Genomic DNA, 17614 nt, shown 5'->3' with positions numbered 1-17614 from the left:
GAAGGTACATTCCAGAAGAAGAGCAGCAAGATATCCTACTCCAATGTCACTCGTCACCATATGGAGGGAATTTTGGTGGGATGAGAACGGCAACAAAAGTGCTTCAGTTGGGATTTTATTGGCCAACTCTGTTCAAAGACGTGCATGAATTCTACAAGTCATGTGATAGATGTCAACGTACAGGAAACATCTCGAAACGACATGAGATGCCATGGCAAAACATTTTGGAGATCGAACTTTTCGACGTATGGGGCATAGATTTCATGGGACCTTTTCCAACATCATTCGGAGATATGTACATTCTCTTGGAAGTGGATTACGTATCAAAATGGGTTGAAGCCATTGCAACACCTAAGAATGATTCCAAGACGATGTTGAAGTTTTTGCACAAAAATATATTCACCCGCTTTGGAACACCACGAGCTCTCATTAGCGATGAAAGGACACATTTTGATAATAAATTGATTGCCAAGGCACTGAAATGATATAGAGTACGACATAGAATTGCTATGGTGTATCACCCTTAGACGAATAGACAAGCCGAAGTACCTAACCGAGAAATCAAGCAGATCCTGAAAAGTGCTCAACTCAAGTCGAAAAGATTGGTCGCCGAAGCTATATGAAGCACTATGGGCTTATCGCACAGCATTCAAGACACCGCTGGGAATGTCTCCGTTCAAATTAGTCTATGGAAATGAATGTCATCTACCAGTTGAACTTGAACACAAAGCTTATTGGGCCATCAAAAATATAAACATGGATGCTCAGCTTGCTGGAGAAAGAAGACTATTAGAATTGAAGAGATGGATGAATTTAAAGCATATGCATACAAGAATGCCCGCCTTTACAAGGAGAAAACAAAATGATGGTATAACAGAAAAATATTGCCGAAGTAATTTTATTCTAGACAACAAGTACTGCTCTACAATTCACGCCTTAAGTTATTCCCAAGCAAGCTAAAATAGCGATGGTCATGACCATTCATCGTATACCAAGTCCATGACAATGGAGCAATTGAAATCTAGAATCAAAATGATAATTCCATCTTCAAAGTGAACGGGCAAAGAAACAAGGAGTATAAAGGAGCCCCAGTCATGCGCGACAAACCGGCATCGTTGGCACAAGAAGCCCAAGAGTTTACTTTTCTTAATTGAGCAAATATTAGTTGCCTAGGCAACGAAAATCTGAATTCTGTACATAAATAAGTTAAGTTATTTTATACTTTAATCCATTTTATTTTATTATTTTCTTCTTTCATATTGTAGGCAAGAAAGGAACACATGGCAGCATGGGGAGTTGAAGCATGCATGAAGAAAAAAAGCCCTAGGGTACGTGATTTGGCGGCAGAATAAAGAGGGAAAGAAATCATTTCTTCATTTCTTCCCCTTTATGTCTTATCAAATATTTCTTATTTAATAAGAAATCTTTTCCCACCGTGTAAAGACCAAAATGCCTCGAAACCACCCACCACTTTCCAAGAAAAACTACCCACTCTTCTTCTTCATCGTGTTTCCTTATTTCTTTACAAACCAGAAAATTTCTTTTATTTCTCTCAAAACACCTCCCCATCGCCACCACTAAAATCAGCCAAGAAAAATGGTGAGATCGAGACCGGCCCCAGCCCCTAGACAGAGTTTCGAACGTTTCCAAACAGTCGAAGCAAAGGCACGCTTCAAAACCATTCAGCAACGTCAAGTCTTTTTGGAAGATGGATTCGTTTTTCCAGCCAAGAGAGAAGAGAAGTTTGGCCCTGAGGTGATGGACATCATAAAGAAGCATAACTGGGAGAAGTTTGCTCGTAATCCTAACGCCATAGCACCAGCAATGGTGAGGGAGTTATATGCCCACCTCGCGGACACCTCCAACCACATGATATATATTCAAGGAAAACTCATTCGCTTTTCCCCTTCTGCACTTAACAAATACTTTAAGTTGGGGAGAGTGGATGACCAACATAAGAGATTTGTTGCTGAGGCAGATCAAGAAACGTACAGTGGAGTGCCCCTACAAGAAAGCGAGTAGATCGCCGAGCCCTCAAACCACACGTGAAACTATGGAACCATTTTCTTAAAAGCAAGCTGATGCTAACGTCCCACAACACCACTATTCTCGTCAAGCTACTGATGTTGTTGCACTCGATCATTTACGGTAGGAGGATCGATGAAGGTGAAATCATCTTTGAGTAGATCCATGACTGTACCAAGAAGAACCGTTGTAACCTATTGTTCCCAAACCTTATAACTGTGTTGTGTAGAAAGAAAAAGGTTCCTGAGGAACCATTCGAATACTTCATCAAACCCAAGGAGGGTATTACAAAGAAAAAGGTCCCAGGTTTATAAGCTTCAATGATGACAACCCAAAGGAGGGTTGGAGCGAGGAGCAAAATCGGTTGCCGTGGCTAGAATGGTCGTTGTGGTCACGCACACACGAGAGACGCGTGAAAAGATTGGGCGCCTGGAGGACCACATGAAAATTTACTTTGAATACGCCAAGGCAAGAGACATGTAACTCAACGCCTTCATCAAAGAGTTGCTCCCAACCACAATGATCAGACTGCCAACCTTCCCCAGTGTCATCCTCAACTACAATGTGGGCGGCAACACGTTCCATGCCTCGACATCTTATGTCCCTCTAGACATTCCACCAGAGGTGCCCACCGATGTACCACCATTGGCAACCCATGTCCCACCCATACAGAAGAAAGCCACGGTGACACCGAGGAGTTCCTCAGTTCCTCATCCTTATCCACTACCGAAAGCAGCAGTGATACTTCACCCCACTTCTTCAATGATGAAGATTTCACGCCATCACCGAAGTAGCCTGAGCAGAATCCTATTCCATCCCCAGTTTGATCAACACCACCAGCCCCAACAGTAGCTTCTAGTCCACCACCAGTTCCAGCACAACTGACTCCCGTGACCGAGCAGTCTACTCCAGCCCGAGCTTCGACCAGCAAGAAGCGATACAAGAGAACGGCGGGGCATATACTTCAACTGTCTCCTTCTCAGCTAGAAGTAGTAGACTCGGGATCCTAGCCCTTCCCTTCCCAAACGACATCGCACAAGGGCGTCCAGTCAAGCCACACCACCACAGTAACTTTTGTAGTTTTCGTTTTTTTCCACATTTGCATATAACAACATTTAGTGTAGTTTTCATGCATTGAGGATAATGCATCCCTCAAGTTTTGGGGAGGTGTTGTCCATTCTTTCATACTTTGTTAAATAGTAATGATGTTAATTGGTTGAAAATTTTGGTTGTCATGACATAAGCAGATTAGGATTATTGTTAGGAATGAATTAGGGATGCTCAATAATGAATGCAAAATTTTATTGCCTAGGCTAGAATTATTGTAAAGACTGTCTGAAGAAGAGAACCAACCCTAGGCTTGATCCTTTAAAACTTATAAACACGATTGTAGGATGTCTTTGCTCTAGGTAATATGTAAAATTTTTAGGAAAGAACTTTCTAATTGCCGAGACTTCAAAAATATTCTAAGGGTAAGGTAAAAACTCTCTAGTGTTTAAAAACTTGAAAACTAAAAAAATACAAAGGGACACTCCTCTGTGAAAAGGCATGAATAATAAAAACTCCAAAAGAAAATAAGAGTAGATGAAAGTAGTCATAGGATGACTCTGTCCGACTAGCTTAGGGGTGGAAGGTATGCTCCCTTTCACCTAGAGTGTGAAACGGTAGTTGTGATGAGCTGACTCCCCTATATAAAAAAAAGTGTGAATAAAGAGAATAAACGTTGATAAATAACTAGGAGTATAAACTAAGCCTGATGAATAATTTATTTCCTTGACAACCTAGAAGTGCTTACTTTAAGTTTTCTAATTACCTCTATGCATAGACTGGTTATAATCACACACACACAATAGCAAAGGATCCTGACTAGGGAAGGGACTTGACTAATATGACTGTCGAACATGTTCAGGCCACATATTTTTGCTGAGGGCTGAAATCTCAAACCTGATGATGTTCTTGATACTGCTTTGTCATGACAATTTTGATTTTCTTTTAGCTATTATCCATTGCTTGAGGACAAGCAATAGCTTAAGTTTGGGGGTATGATAACTCCATAAAAAGACTTAAATTCTAGTCTTTTCACTTAAGTTATTGCTAATCAAAACAAAGTATGCACTGCATTTTTAGTTGCATTTAGTTACATATAGGTTGTGGTGGATAAGTTTTTCCTAGGCAAGATTTATTTGGCTTAACTGATGCTGCTGAAGAGAAGGGGTTGTTTGAGTTGTGTTTGTGCAGTAATTCTACAGAGGAAGAACATTTCAGTCGTGACAATGAAAAGTTGCAAAGGCCAATAGAGTAGATGAGAACGTGAGGAGCAGATTTATCTCGCCGAGGCAATATTTATCTAAAGAAGTCTAAAGCAAATGTGGCGAAACCGCCTATGTCACATGCTAGCTGGATGACCTACTTCAAGTGCAAGCAAGCCTTGAATATCCTGACAACCGCCAGTTGTCTTTCCTTTTTAAGTTTGGGAAATTAATAAAGGCTAATTAAGGAAACTCCAAAAGCATGCAAAGCCCCAGGAGATTCTCCTTATAATTATCAGCCGTAGCCGCAAAAAGAAAGAGGCAAGGAAGAAGAAAGAAGATCTTTACCTTAGGCGTGAGCAAGCAACTGCAATGCTTTCCCTCCGTCTACCCCCTAGTCTTCCTTGGTGTCCTCCATAGCCAGACGATAGTAGAGCAGTAATTAGTCCTCGAGAAAGGATGATCACCATGGCAGGTGTGGTGCTGATCAAGATTGTCACGACGGAGCCCCCGGTTTTGGGAGTCGTTCTTCCTTTGTTCTTAAACTCTTATTTTATTTGGGTTGTATTAAACGGTTTAATCTTGGATGATCTTTGATAACACCATGAATGCTTTACTTGGTGTTAAACTTTGTTTTGCCTGAACAATATTTTATATTTAAGAATGATGAATTATGTTTGCTTATGACTGTTTTGCTCATAGTTTAAATATTTTGCCTTAACGCTATAAGAGCATCGAGAGATCGCATGGGGTTTTGATAAAACATGTCTAGGCATTGTAAGAGCATCGAGAGATAGCCTTTTGTCTAGAAACTGATTCTTGAATTCGAGAGAATTAAGAGAGATCAACGTGAGCAAAGTAATGAATCTGGGATGGTGAAGTTCTAACTTGTCTACCTTAGAGATAAGGAGCGAGTTTCAAATGACTAAAAAGGATAAAGGCTATAATAGGTTAAGACAACGTCTATAGTTAACGCCGAGAGGTATTCTCATAGCAACCGTCTAAGAATACCTAGTAATCCTGTCGGGCAATTTAGTGAGTCATAATAATTCATTTGGGATTAAAATAATTGTTGTTGAGACAATGGTTTAGTATCAGTGCTCTGTGACACGTCTGAATATGTGAGGTTGTTTGTATTATATTTAATCCAATACTTGTTTTTTTGTTTTATTTGTCTGCATATTTTCTTTGTCTCGACCATATTTGTCTGAATTCATTGAATCATTATTCCTAGCTCCTTAATATTAGTTCTTAGCTCTAATACTTAGTAGGATTAATTTGTGGCATTAGTTCTAGTTGTGGTGAAAAGATATTTCTAATTCAATCCCTGTAGAGATGATACTCACTCACTACTATATTACTTGCATCGATTATGTATACTTGCACAGATTAGCTAGCCTTAGCATATACATTCACAAGCGATCATAGATCATGTCACAAAGGAAGATATAGTTCTAGAATATGTAGATACTTTGCATCAATTAGCACACATTTTCATAAAACCTTTGGATAAAGAAAGATTTTGGACACTTAGGAGAGAATTAGGTTTAACCAACCTACCTTGATTTAGTGTTTAAAATAAATTCAGCACTTTTAATGATTAAGAAGAATTGCATGTAAAAATGACATTTTTAAATTCCTTCTCTGCTAATAGTTAGGGGGAGTTTATGATTTTTAGTAAAAACTAAAAATATGTTCAAATTAGGCTTAAGTGTGATTTGATTGATTGCCCATAATTAATTTTCTTAATGTGAGTTGCCAAAACCACTAGAGTTGATTAATTTTGCATGTAAAGTGTTCAAGAACAAATTTTTGACCATTTTGTGCATTTGGTATCGATATGGTCACCCAGTACCGATACTACTAGCATAGTACCGATACTACTCTTGCTAGGTATCGATACTACTAGCATAGTATTGATACTGCTTGAATGAGTATTGATATTGTTCATATAGTACTAATACTACTTGAATGGGTATTGATACATATGTATCGATACTACGCGAAAAAGCCTTGAAGTATCGATACTCCTCGAGGAGTATCGATACTACATGTCGGGTTTAGGCTATAAATCCCTAAAATATCAACATTTGCCAAAACCCCAAAAACAAAAACACTCCCACCATTTTACCCTTTCAAACCCCAAATCTCCACATTGCTCTATTCCAACAATTACAAGTCGGAATTCAACTGTTTTTCATCTCTAAATCCTGCCAAGATCATTAATTTAGTGCAATCAACATCACATCCCTCTCAATTCCGAAATTTTCAAGGTAAATTTTTCTAAAACACTGTTTTATTTATTTTTGAATCTAGGACTAGTTTTAATTAGTTTTAGATCAAATTAGTGAATGGGCATTTCGTAGATTCAAAAACACAAATTTCTTAAATTTTTTAGAAATTTCGAAATTAAAAAAAATTGTTTTTGATTTAATTGATTTTTTTATTTAAATACATTGTTTTCATAAAAACTATACTTATTATCATTTTTCAAACATCGTTTTCAAAATAGTTTTCCATTTTGCCCATTAGACACTAGTGTTAGAGAACCTTGAATTTGACGACTCATATTGAGTTTTGGGAATAATTGTTGCATACATATGTTTTTAAATTGCAGGTACGTTAACCATTTTGAGTCATACAACATTAGGGAAGAGCGTATCCCATCTTTACAAGCTATGGTAGAGATGAACTTTAAATACCTCCCTACCCTTAAAGTATGGAAATTCGATAAACTTTTTAAAGTTAGGCCAGTTGTATTTCAACAACTAGTACGCATTTTCTACTCCAATACCGTTTGCCTACAAAACGAGTCCCAAACTGCCACCGAAAGTATTCAGTCCTATCTCTTGGGCCAATACATTACCATAGACTCGGATTACATAGTTAAAGCCTTTAGATTAGATAGTCAAAGGGTAGATAATGAGAGAGATTTAGTACCTTCTCCATAACAAGTCAATAAGAGCGCTAGTGTTTTAGACTATCAAGAGCGTTTCCTTCATCTAATGATCTCTTGGAGGTTCAGACCATCTGGAGGAAAATACTCCTCTTTTAGAGCTATTGACATATGGTGGATTCATTACATCCAAAACAAAAAGAAAATAAATCTCCCTCAAATTATCTTTGGGGAACTAGTAGAAACCGTAAACAACATACCTTCCAAACAAGTCGAAACCTTAGTTTATGGGTGTCTACTTAGCAACATATTCATCAAAGATGGTCTTACGATAGACCTCGATATAGCCATCCCTTTAGGCACCGAAATCAATCTAAAATCTCTTCGAAAATCAGGATGGACATGAGAAAAAGAAAATTGGGTTTGATCAATTAAGAAAACTCCCAGTGCTAGTTCATCACGACAGCTCCGACCCTAGCTCCAACTCAAGAACTCGAAGATCTTTTACGGGATGTCGATGATCCTATAAATCAAACTGAAGATGAGCCAGCTAGGCAAGACAGTACAATGCTTCCTTACTTTTATTTCTTTATGGAGATATTGGACTTAAGCTTCACATCCTTGGAGTCCCATTTGACTGCTACGCAAAGTAATTGAAAATAGATTCAATGCAGTAGATGAGAGGCTCGACGCACTTACTTACGATAATGTTTTCCTTAGAGCACATCGATACGATCCCGATCCTCATACGGATGACTAACCGATCTTGCTAGTTTTCTTATGTTGAACTATATCTATGAACCTATGCATTGTTTTAACATTTAATGAATTTGGTTATTTAACAGATTTGGATATTTGGTTGTTTGGATATTTTGTGTTTTGATTGTTTGATTCTGAATGATTAGTATTTTGAACTTAATTGCATATTTATGTGATTTCATTTATTATTTTTGCATCATAGTAAATATTATTGTTTATGACCAATCCCTATTGCATATTGAAAATGAATATTGATTATATTGTCTAACAATTCTCTTGGCTTCATCTTAGCGGCTAAATATATATAATCAATTAGCTATCTTGTTTACAATATAAAGTCTTTTTGATTTAACAAAAAGGGGAGAAATCTTATAGTAAGGAGGAGTAATTTTTCAAAAAAAAAATTCAAAAAAAATATTAAAATTTCTAAAAGGTTTTGTTATATCAAAAAGGGGGAGATTGTTGAAAATATTTTGATATTTCAATATAACAAATAAAGTGTTAATTAATTTGAAGATTTTATATTCGATTTAAATAGTATATTCGAATAAATTATTCAAATATTACAAATATTACTCCAAGTATTCAAATATCAAATTTTACTCCTTACTAAATGAAAATTTGAGATTTACATTTAAAATATTTTTGAAATATTTTTTACAAAGTATTTCGAACCATAATCGAGTCAAAATTGAGATTTCAATAGGGTAGTATTGATACTACCTTTACCAGTATCGATACCCTACACAGTATCAATACCCTTACATATAGTAGTACCGATACCATAATCATGGTACTAATACTACCCCTTTGTTTTTAACTCCGAATTTTAACAGAATGCAAAACGGGTGCCGATACCATGTTAGGTATTGATACTACTTTACATAGTAGTATCGATACTCACTGGACGGTATCGATACTACTGCGCATAGTAGTATCGATACTCCTTGGATAGTATCGATACCGTTGAGTTGCAACGGTCGAAATATTTGAATTTTATACAGGTAATATCGATACCCCTTAGTGGAATACCGATACCCATAAGCTCCCAACAGCTTTTTCAAGTGGATTTCACACTACAACGACTCTATTGACTCCATAATCATCCCCAACGTTTAGAATTGATCTGAAGAGTATTTAAACAAGTCTTGAAGCCTTTGGTGACAATGAGAGAAGCTAGAAAAACAAAAGAGAAAGCCTTAAACAACAAAATTGAGCAATTCAAGCCAACATCCATTCAATAGTCATTTTTTTGTCAAGAACATTATTTGTTCTTAATTGTATTCATTTTTTAGTGTTCTTTCTTTGTTCTAGAATTGTGCAACCATCTTATCTTGTGAGGTTTTTCTTCTAAGTTTGTAATTTTCTCATTGATAAGAGAGTATCTCAAGAATTTGGGGTATAATTCTTGAGGGAGTTGTAAGGTTACTCTTTGTCCTCAAAAGAAAGACAAATTAATGAAAATCCTTAGTGTGGATAGCTAAGGTAGTGGACGTAGACTTTGGCTGAGAAAGTCGAATCACTCTAAATCGTTGTGCAAATTATTTCTATTTTCTGTCAAAACTTCCACCAAAATTTTAATAGCCAATTCACCCCCTCTTAACTAATTCATCCGATCGATTGACTCAACAATAAACAGTCGGGTTTCGGGTTGGCTATAAAGCCCAAAATAGCTTAAACACAATTCATTTTTCCTTCCCCCCAAAACGGATCAAAAAAACTTTTAATTTTTCTCTGAATTGTTCTTCGTGTTCTTCATGACACGAAGAACATTCAACCGGAACCCATGGGAAACCCAAATTCCGGCCGTGCTCCGCCTCTCCGACCACCGTAGATTGGCGTTGGCCACCATTCATCGGCGATGAAACCTACCTCTTTTTATACCGTTCGAAAGCTCTTTTATCCTTCTTTTCAAATATCTCCATCGTTTTTCTAAAACAACCTCGAGGAGGGCTAGATCTAAAAAGATCTTTCGCATGCCCCTCCTCTGATTCATCGGGTTTTTTTTGGGGGCTTTTCGAGTAAAAAATAAAAACGAAAGGAACCAAACACCAACACGCAAGGATAAAGTCGAGAAAGGTAACAAATAATACCTTACTTTTTATTGCTTTTCTTTTCGAGATTTATAAGTCATTTCCTTCGATTTCTAACATGTTTTTTCTTTTGTTTTTGCAAGGATTTATAGCATTAAGAGTCCCCTTTTCGTTCGTTTTAGAAATCTATTAGGATAGAAATACATACATTTAGTTGTTTTTGAATCCTATGAAACTACGTTGGGTTGATTGTTGATTGTGCTGAGAAAATAGTTTCCCACTAGGAGATGACTTCTTTAAATCGGCTGAATTCCGCTTTGCTCGGCGGTTGGGAGTTGTTGAAAACCTTAAGATTGGTCTCTGTTTTGGGCCGTTGGATTGGTTGTAGATCCAACGGCTCAGGATCGACTGTGCGTGATAACATTCTTAGGGTTTCATAAACCCTAGCTGATATGTGATCTGGGTCATTCGATCGATGCTTGATCCCATGGCTGAGAATTATGTAGCGCTTTTACTTAAGTTGAAAACCCTAGTTCGCTGGGTCAGGTGAACTTGTGTCGGGTCAGTTTGCTAGACTCTTGGCCGGGTTGGCTTGCTGGGTCAGGCCTACCACCCGGTTGGGCTCCTTCATGCCCTTATTGGACTTCCCTATTTAGACCAAATAACAAAAAGGAAGAAAATAAATAAAAATAAAATGAAAATAATAGATAATATAATAAATAATATATAATATTATACCATAATATAATATATAAATATTTTTTTAAAAACTATATAATATATATATTTTCAAAAATTATATATTATATATATGTTTTCAAAATGATTTTAAAAACTATATATTATATATATATTCAAAATATTTTCAAAAACTATATATTATATATATTTTCAAAATATTTTCTAAAAACTATATATTATATATATGTTTTCAAAAACTATATATTATATATATTTTCAAAAAATTTTCAAAATATTTTCAAAAACTATATATTATATATATTTTCAAAATATTTTCAAAAACTATATATTATATATATGTTTTAAAAACGTTTTTAAAAACTATATATTATATATGTTTTAAAATTTTATATATATTATATATATTAAATAGCACCCACAACGAAAATGAGTGGACTACACACTGATTTTTATTTTATTTTCATAATCATCCACACCATGGCCACCTAGCTCAATTGTCGGGGAATATACTAGTAGTTGTGGAGTAGTCCTGTAGTAGTGGCGACCAATCGGGGTTCAAGCTTTCTTTAGTCTCTTTTCTTGAAAAAGTAAGACACTTTGTTTAGTTTGAATGATTTAATTTGTGTTACTATTTGGATTTGATTATAAGTGTTTGATGAAATGCTTACTCTATGTTATTTTTGCTTTAAACAATATTTTTATGTGTCGAGTTTTTATTGAATGTTTTTAGAGATGAATTCAAACTTAAGTATGTTAACTTAATTATTTTTTGAAATAAAAATCGTTGAGATTACATTCTACTTTAGTTCCAACATTGGTGTTTATAAAAGTAAACTTAAGCATATGAAGATGTATGATGTCATTTGTTTTTGCTATGTTAACTGTTTGATCTATAGTTTTGATGAAAGTTAAATCCATTAGGTTAAGTGTTTGATTCTCAAAAGAGGATTATCGTGTTAATCATTGCATAACTCATAATTATATTGTTACAACATGATCATATTGTCACCCACCAAATATTAATAGCATTCTTTGGTCCATTGGTTTTATTGCTCTTATGTTTGCTAAAGCATTCCTCTACTTTTATCATTCTGATTTTATAATTTGTTGTTATTCTTTTATTTTACATTGCAACCATATATGTTCTTGATACTCATCACACAACTCTCTTGTAACCTGTTTTGCTCTCTGTGGGTTCGACATCGGAAGCTTTTATAGCTTTCACTTTATTATTTGGTTGCACTTTTGTTGTAGCATCAAGTTTTTGACACTGTTGTCGGAGAGCAATATATTGCATTAGAGTTGTCCCTTGAAATCTGGGGAAATCCTATCAAACGATAGCAGTTCTTCTTTCGATGCCCCTTGAAAATACAATACTTACAAGCCCCTCAAAAAGGCCTTCGATCCGTTCCTTATGAATCATTTGAGAACATAATTGAAGTCTCAATAGATCCCTCTAGAAGCTATATCCGCTAAGATTCCTCTTTAGCAATGATAGAGTAATCTTGATTAACTTTGGGAAGCCGTTTCATGATCAAGATTTGACTACTCATCGCCGAATACGTTTCCTTTAAACCCATCAGAAATTGAAAAAGTTTTTGCTGAACAATGTGAATTGAATTCTGTTGCGCAACTTCACAATCACATGATGAAAAAGGAACTAACGAGCTATATTTATCCCATAACTATTCAAGACGAGTGTAATAAAAAGAAATATATGAACCACCTTGTACCAAAGTAGCTATCGAACGGTGAAGAAAAAAAAAACCTAGACCCGTCGATTTGTCGAAACGCTCCCTCAAATCTTCCCAAACAGCTGCAACACTTAATGCGAAAATGATTCCAGCTGATAACTCTTGACTCACTAAGTTAAGAATCCATGAGAGAACAATGGTATTACACCTCTCCCATCGTGAATGAAGAACAAATCATACTGCTCCTTGCGGTAATATCCATAAACAAAGCCAAGCATGTTCTTCGCTAGAAATGCGATCTCATGGAGCGACTCCAAACACTATAATTCTCAAGACCGACGAGCTGACGCGAAACTAGATGCACACTCGACTTGTTCGATGGATGCATGTATAGAGGAGGATTACTATCGATCTCCATCGTTGAACAAAGAGAAGAAAAAAAAGAGAAAAAACGAATAGTGTTTTCGGCTAAGAAGTCGACAAACCAGGGAAAAAATTGAAACCCAAAAAACAAACTGGGCCTCAAACATTGCTCTCGATACCATGTTAAAAACATAGAATTTGGAAATTTTCACCATATTTCATCAGTAATATGTACAAGCATTGTATCCTATTTATACAACATTGAAACTAAATTGGTTAACCACTAACAGAATAGAAAACTAAATCTGTTGTAACAAACTTTAATCCTACAGCTCCTAAAAAATAGTTATTATATAAGGGTATATCATCTCTGTTAAGTTTAACAAGAAATTTAACTGTCAATGATCAAAATTAAAAAATATAACAATCTTACAAAAAATGGTTGTCAAAGTAGAAAAACAGAAGTAATTAATTATCAATAGTATAATTTACCCATATTTTTTTGTCACGCCTCCCCTAAACAAATAAAAAGATATTGAATTTTAGTTTGACTTGGATAAAAGGTCTTTCTACTCAAATATCACTCTTCAAAAATTTAATAGCTAAAATAGCACCTTTCAGTTTATCTTTTAGATTGTATACCCTTTTATTCTACGTAGGTTAAAGACGTTTCGTGTCAGATACACTTTTTTTATTACATGGGAGGATTAGTCTTCTATCTCAGCTCATCTCTGCATACTACAGCTTTCACTTCTTTAGAGGGTTCCAAAAGTTCTTGTGTCCCTTGGGATAGTGACCAGGTGCATTTTGCTAGGCCATCTGCTACCATATTACTCTTTAAAATACGCTTTTGATATAAAACACCTTTACTTAAGTGTTAGGAAGATGGTTAGTGATGGTAAGGGCACGTTTGGTTTATAGAATATAGATTATCTTTGGAAATAAAATACTAGAATGTAACATTACCTAAGAATGTTATATTATAATGTTTGATTTGTTTAATAAGAATGTAAAATTACATTGTTGGTTGGAAGATTATAAGATTACTTAGATGCGTATTTTACCAAAATATCCTTGTGATATATATTTTTTCAACAAGTTAAACTTTAATATTAAATTATAAATATTTGAACCAAAATTCATAAAAATATTTTAATCATTACACTATCTAATTTTTGAGGGAAAAATGCATTTAACATAATTAGTATAATTAGTATATTAAACTTATATTTTTTCTCTCTTTTTCCTTAGCCGCTGTTAGTCTTTTTTTCTTCTTCATTTTTGTGATCAACGGCGGCATCAGCTTTGGTGTAGTCGTTGACCCCAATATTCATTATTTTTTTTTTAATAATTCTGCCTTTATGACATATTTTCTTCTGTCTTTATGACACGCTTTTCTCTGTTTTTATGGCATATTTTCGGTTGTTTGGCCGTTGTTTTCATTTGTTTTCTTTTTCAGGGATGGATTTGACATTTTCACGGCTGGTCAAAATGGGGCTTATTTGTTATCATGATGGTATTCCCTGCTTTTGGACCCTCATATTGAAATTTGAACGCGCTTTGCATTCATGGATAGTATTTTTACGTCGCTCGATTCTAATTTGCATTTTTTTGGTGGTCTTTTAATATTTTCATATCCTTTTTTGATTCGTTTACCGATGCAATCAAATATGTTCGTATCTACCGTTTGTTCGAGTTTATTTGGTTAGGTTTTTTTAACATTTCCTTGTATGATCATTGTGTGATCTTAAGTGGCTAGTTTTGTTTTTTGGAAAATGCCTTATTATGTGTTTAGTTTACGATTTTGGTTGTAAACCTTAATTGTAATTTGGATATTTTCTATTTTTTATAAAATTAGCTGCTTTTATAAAAGAAATTTATATCAAACTTATATTTTTTAAATAATTTTCGTAAGTATCATACTTATTTATATAAAATATAATATAATATAAAAAAGAATATTGTGGTCTCGAGTGGACAAATATATTATTTTTTAATGTATAAGATCCATCTTTTTAATAACTCAAAGTTAGATATAATTTTAAATAATTATATTTTTTTACAATAATATCATTTTTCACCTCATAAAATTATAAATAATTAATATATTAAATATTAAAAATTAATTTTAACTACTCAAATTTATTAATATATTACTAAACCAAATTCTTTGTATATTATTATTATTATTATATTTATAATTTTGAGTAAAACGCGAAGAATGAGAATTGAAAAGGATCCATATAAAAAAAAATTTCATTATTTCAGGGGTGTTTTTATCTAAAGTTGTGAGAATTGTGTAATACCTAAGAATTTAGAGATAGTAATATTCCTTCCATTTTAAACAAAAAATGATACTATTGGTAATAAGTTATTACATGATAATAATCTTTTCCGTGAACTGAACGTGAGAACACAATTTCGGAAAAGAGTATTCCCCTAAGTAATGAGCTTTTCCACGAACCAAAGGCTCCCTAAAGGTTATGTCAAAATAAAATAAAGGAGAAAATGGAAAAACTATTAAAAAATTATACGAATTTTATCAAAAAAATATATGTATATGTGTTACATGTTTATGACACAGTTACACAAGTATGAGCATGAGGTGGGTCAAACAACTACAACAATGCACATATATAGACTTTATTTTCAATCACTTATTAAGCGCATGTTTAAAATTCTACATTTAAACAATTGAGTATTAAGGGTGATATTTGGACTAAAAAATATGGGGGGGGGGGGGATTATCACTTAGACACTATATGAATTTCAATTTACACGTAATACTTGGATAAACTGTATACCATTAGTTGTACAAGTGTATTTATGTTTTGGTCATCAAATTATAAACTTTTTAATTTTGTCACTAACGTTTTCAATCATTTGTATTTTGATTATTCTCTGTCAAATCATTAACAAAGTTGGTGTATGATCTTCTTTAAATTGGTATAATAGCCCATTCCCCCTAAACAATTATATATTCTTTAAATTTAAATTTAATTCAACACACTAACATTTTGAAATCTAGCCTAGAAGTTTTTAGACTTGAATTTATCTTTCGCTAACCAAAAAGACTCGATGGCTCCCGCCATGAAACTGGCAGCCTCACTAAACGTTACTACCCCTTGAGGGATGTGTCCTCTTAACTTCTCTCTTGAAGGGCTTTGTTTTATCTGGAAAGGACTAGTTTCCTTTCCCACCCAACCAACACAAAACCGACAACATGATTTGGATTCAATAGCTCGGCATACGTTAAATCACATACTGCCATGCAACCAAGTAAAACTGTAACAAGATTTACCCTAGAAATATCACCTGACAGTATCTCTACAGCCCTTCGGGAACTTGAAGGAATGGAAGAGGGCCCAAGGACGCCCTTCAAAATAGTCTGACACGACCACACTTTCCTGCACTAAATCGCCCTTGAATCGTTCCCTACTCGAGAAACACAAATACTGCACCTCTCAACCTCACTAAAAGCGTCATCAACTTAGTATTTCAACCCTCGATTGATATCATCCTCCGATATTTTCTCATCACCAGGCCCAAAATCCTTGATAAATCCCTGCGATAATCGCCTCTTCGACCAGGGCCTCAAGGGAAAGTGACAGAAGACGAGTAGTGTATACACATTCTCTACCTCTGTCCTTAATAAAATCTACGTCAGCTTATCCATACCCCCATAAGCCACGATCCATCAGAGAGGAAAATTGAACCCTCCTCAAAACATTTGAGTCACCATTATTAACTTTGAATGATCCAAGTTCAGCTCTCGTCTGGTACTCCAATAGATGATAGACTCTCCGATTTTGAATACCTTCTTGTGCCTTCATATAAAACATAGTAGCCTTGTACAACCTTGTTGAGCCACAATATTGAAAGAGTAAGACTGCACACTATATCATCGAAGTCACCCATCCTTTGTCCAAAAAAAATAATAATAACCTCTGAGGATTCACTAGGATGCTCCGGTAAATTGACTCGTTGCTATCTCATAATAATCCAATACATTACTCACAAAGTTGTGCAAGGAAAAACGAAATTCAGCCCTTAAAAAAAATCACGTTGAATTCTCGTCGCTACCATCTCCATGGTCATTCATACAATATGAATCAGAATGGATGCTAAATTCAAATTCGTAGTTCTCCCACAACATACCACAACTAAATATCAGATTTTTTACCTCCATTCTATGAGTTGTGCATTCAAAAGTACCACCATCTGTTGGTCGTTGACAATTTACTTCTACTCTCTCCTTTGTTCAACACAACCTTCGCAACATTCTTTTTGACATCATAAAAGCGAGCTCGAATGAAAAAGTAGAGAATTTTTTCAAAGAGAAAAATAACAAACAAGATGATTCACGACTGCTACACCAGACCCTCCTTATATAGTTAGATAAACGATACGTCTCTAATAGTCAAAATAGCATGCTATTCCATCGCGCTAAACGCAAGGCACCACACATTTAAGCCTCTAAGTCGTTCAAGAACCAATAATTGCGATGTTTCCCCAAAAAAATGATCTAATAAATACATCAACGATCAAATAGTCAAATCTCAGGTAAAGTCATTTTATGATATTTCGTCGACTAAGGGGGGACAAATCCCGTCAAAGGTCCTCCACATATTGTTCCCGTGCATTATTCCCTTAGAGGACCCAAAAGCATCTTAGGATCTTTGACACCCATGGAACTTCTAACAGGCCCGCTTGACCTACCATAACTAAATCCATTATCACCTGATCGTATACACCTATCTGTTGACCTACAAGTAGTCATCATATGCTTACACTTAATGCTAAACTAAGAGTCACTATAAAACCTCTTGACCAAGACCAAGAAAGAGGATTTTGGAACGATCTCACCCTCACATATTTCTCTTCTACCTCCTT

The sequence above is a fragment of the Hibiscus syriacus genome, unplaced genomic scaffold, assembly GCF_006381635.1.
Source record: "Hibiscus syriacus cultivar Baekdansim isolate YM2019G1 unplaced genomic scaffold, ASM638163v2 tig00111409_pilon, whole genome shotgun sequence".
Taxonomy (NCBI): domain Eukaryota; kingdom Viridiplantae; phylum Streptophyta; class Magnoliopsida; order Malvales; family Malvaceae; genus Hibiscus; species Hibiscus syriacus.
The sequence above is the reverse complement of the archived record's forward strand: the minus strand, read 5'-3'. Positions refer to the sequence as shown.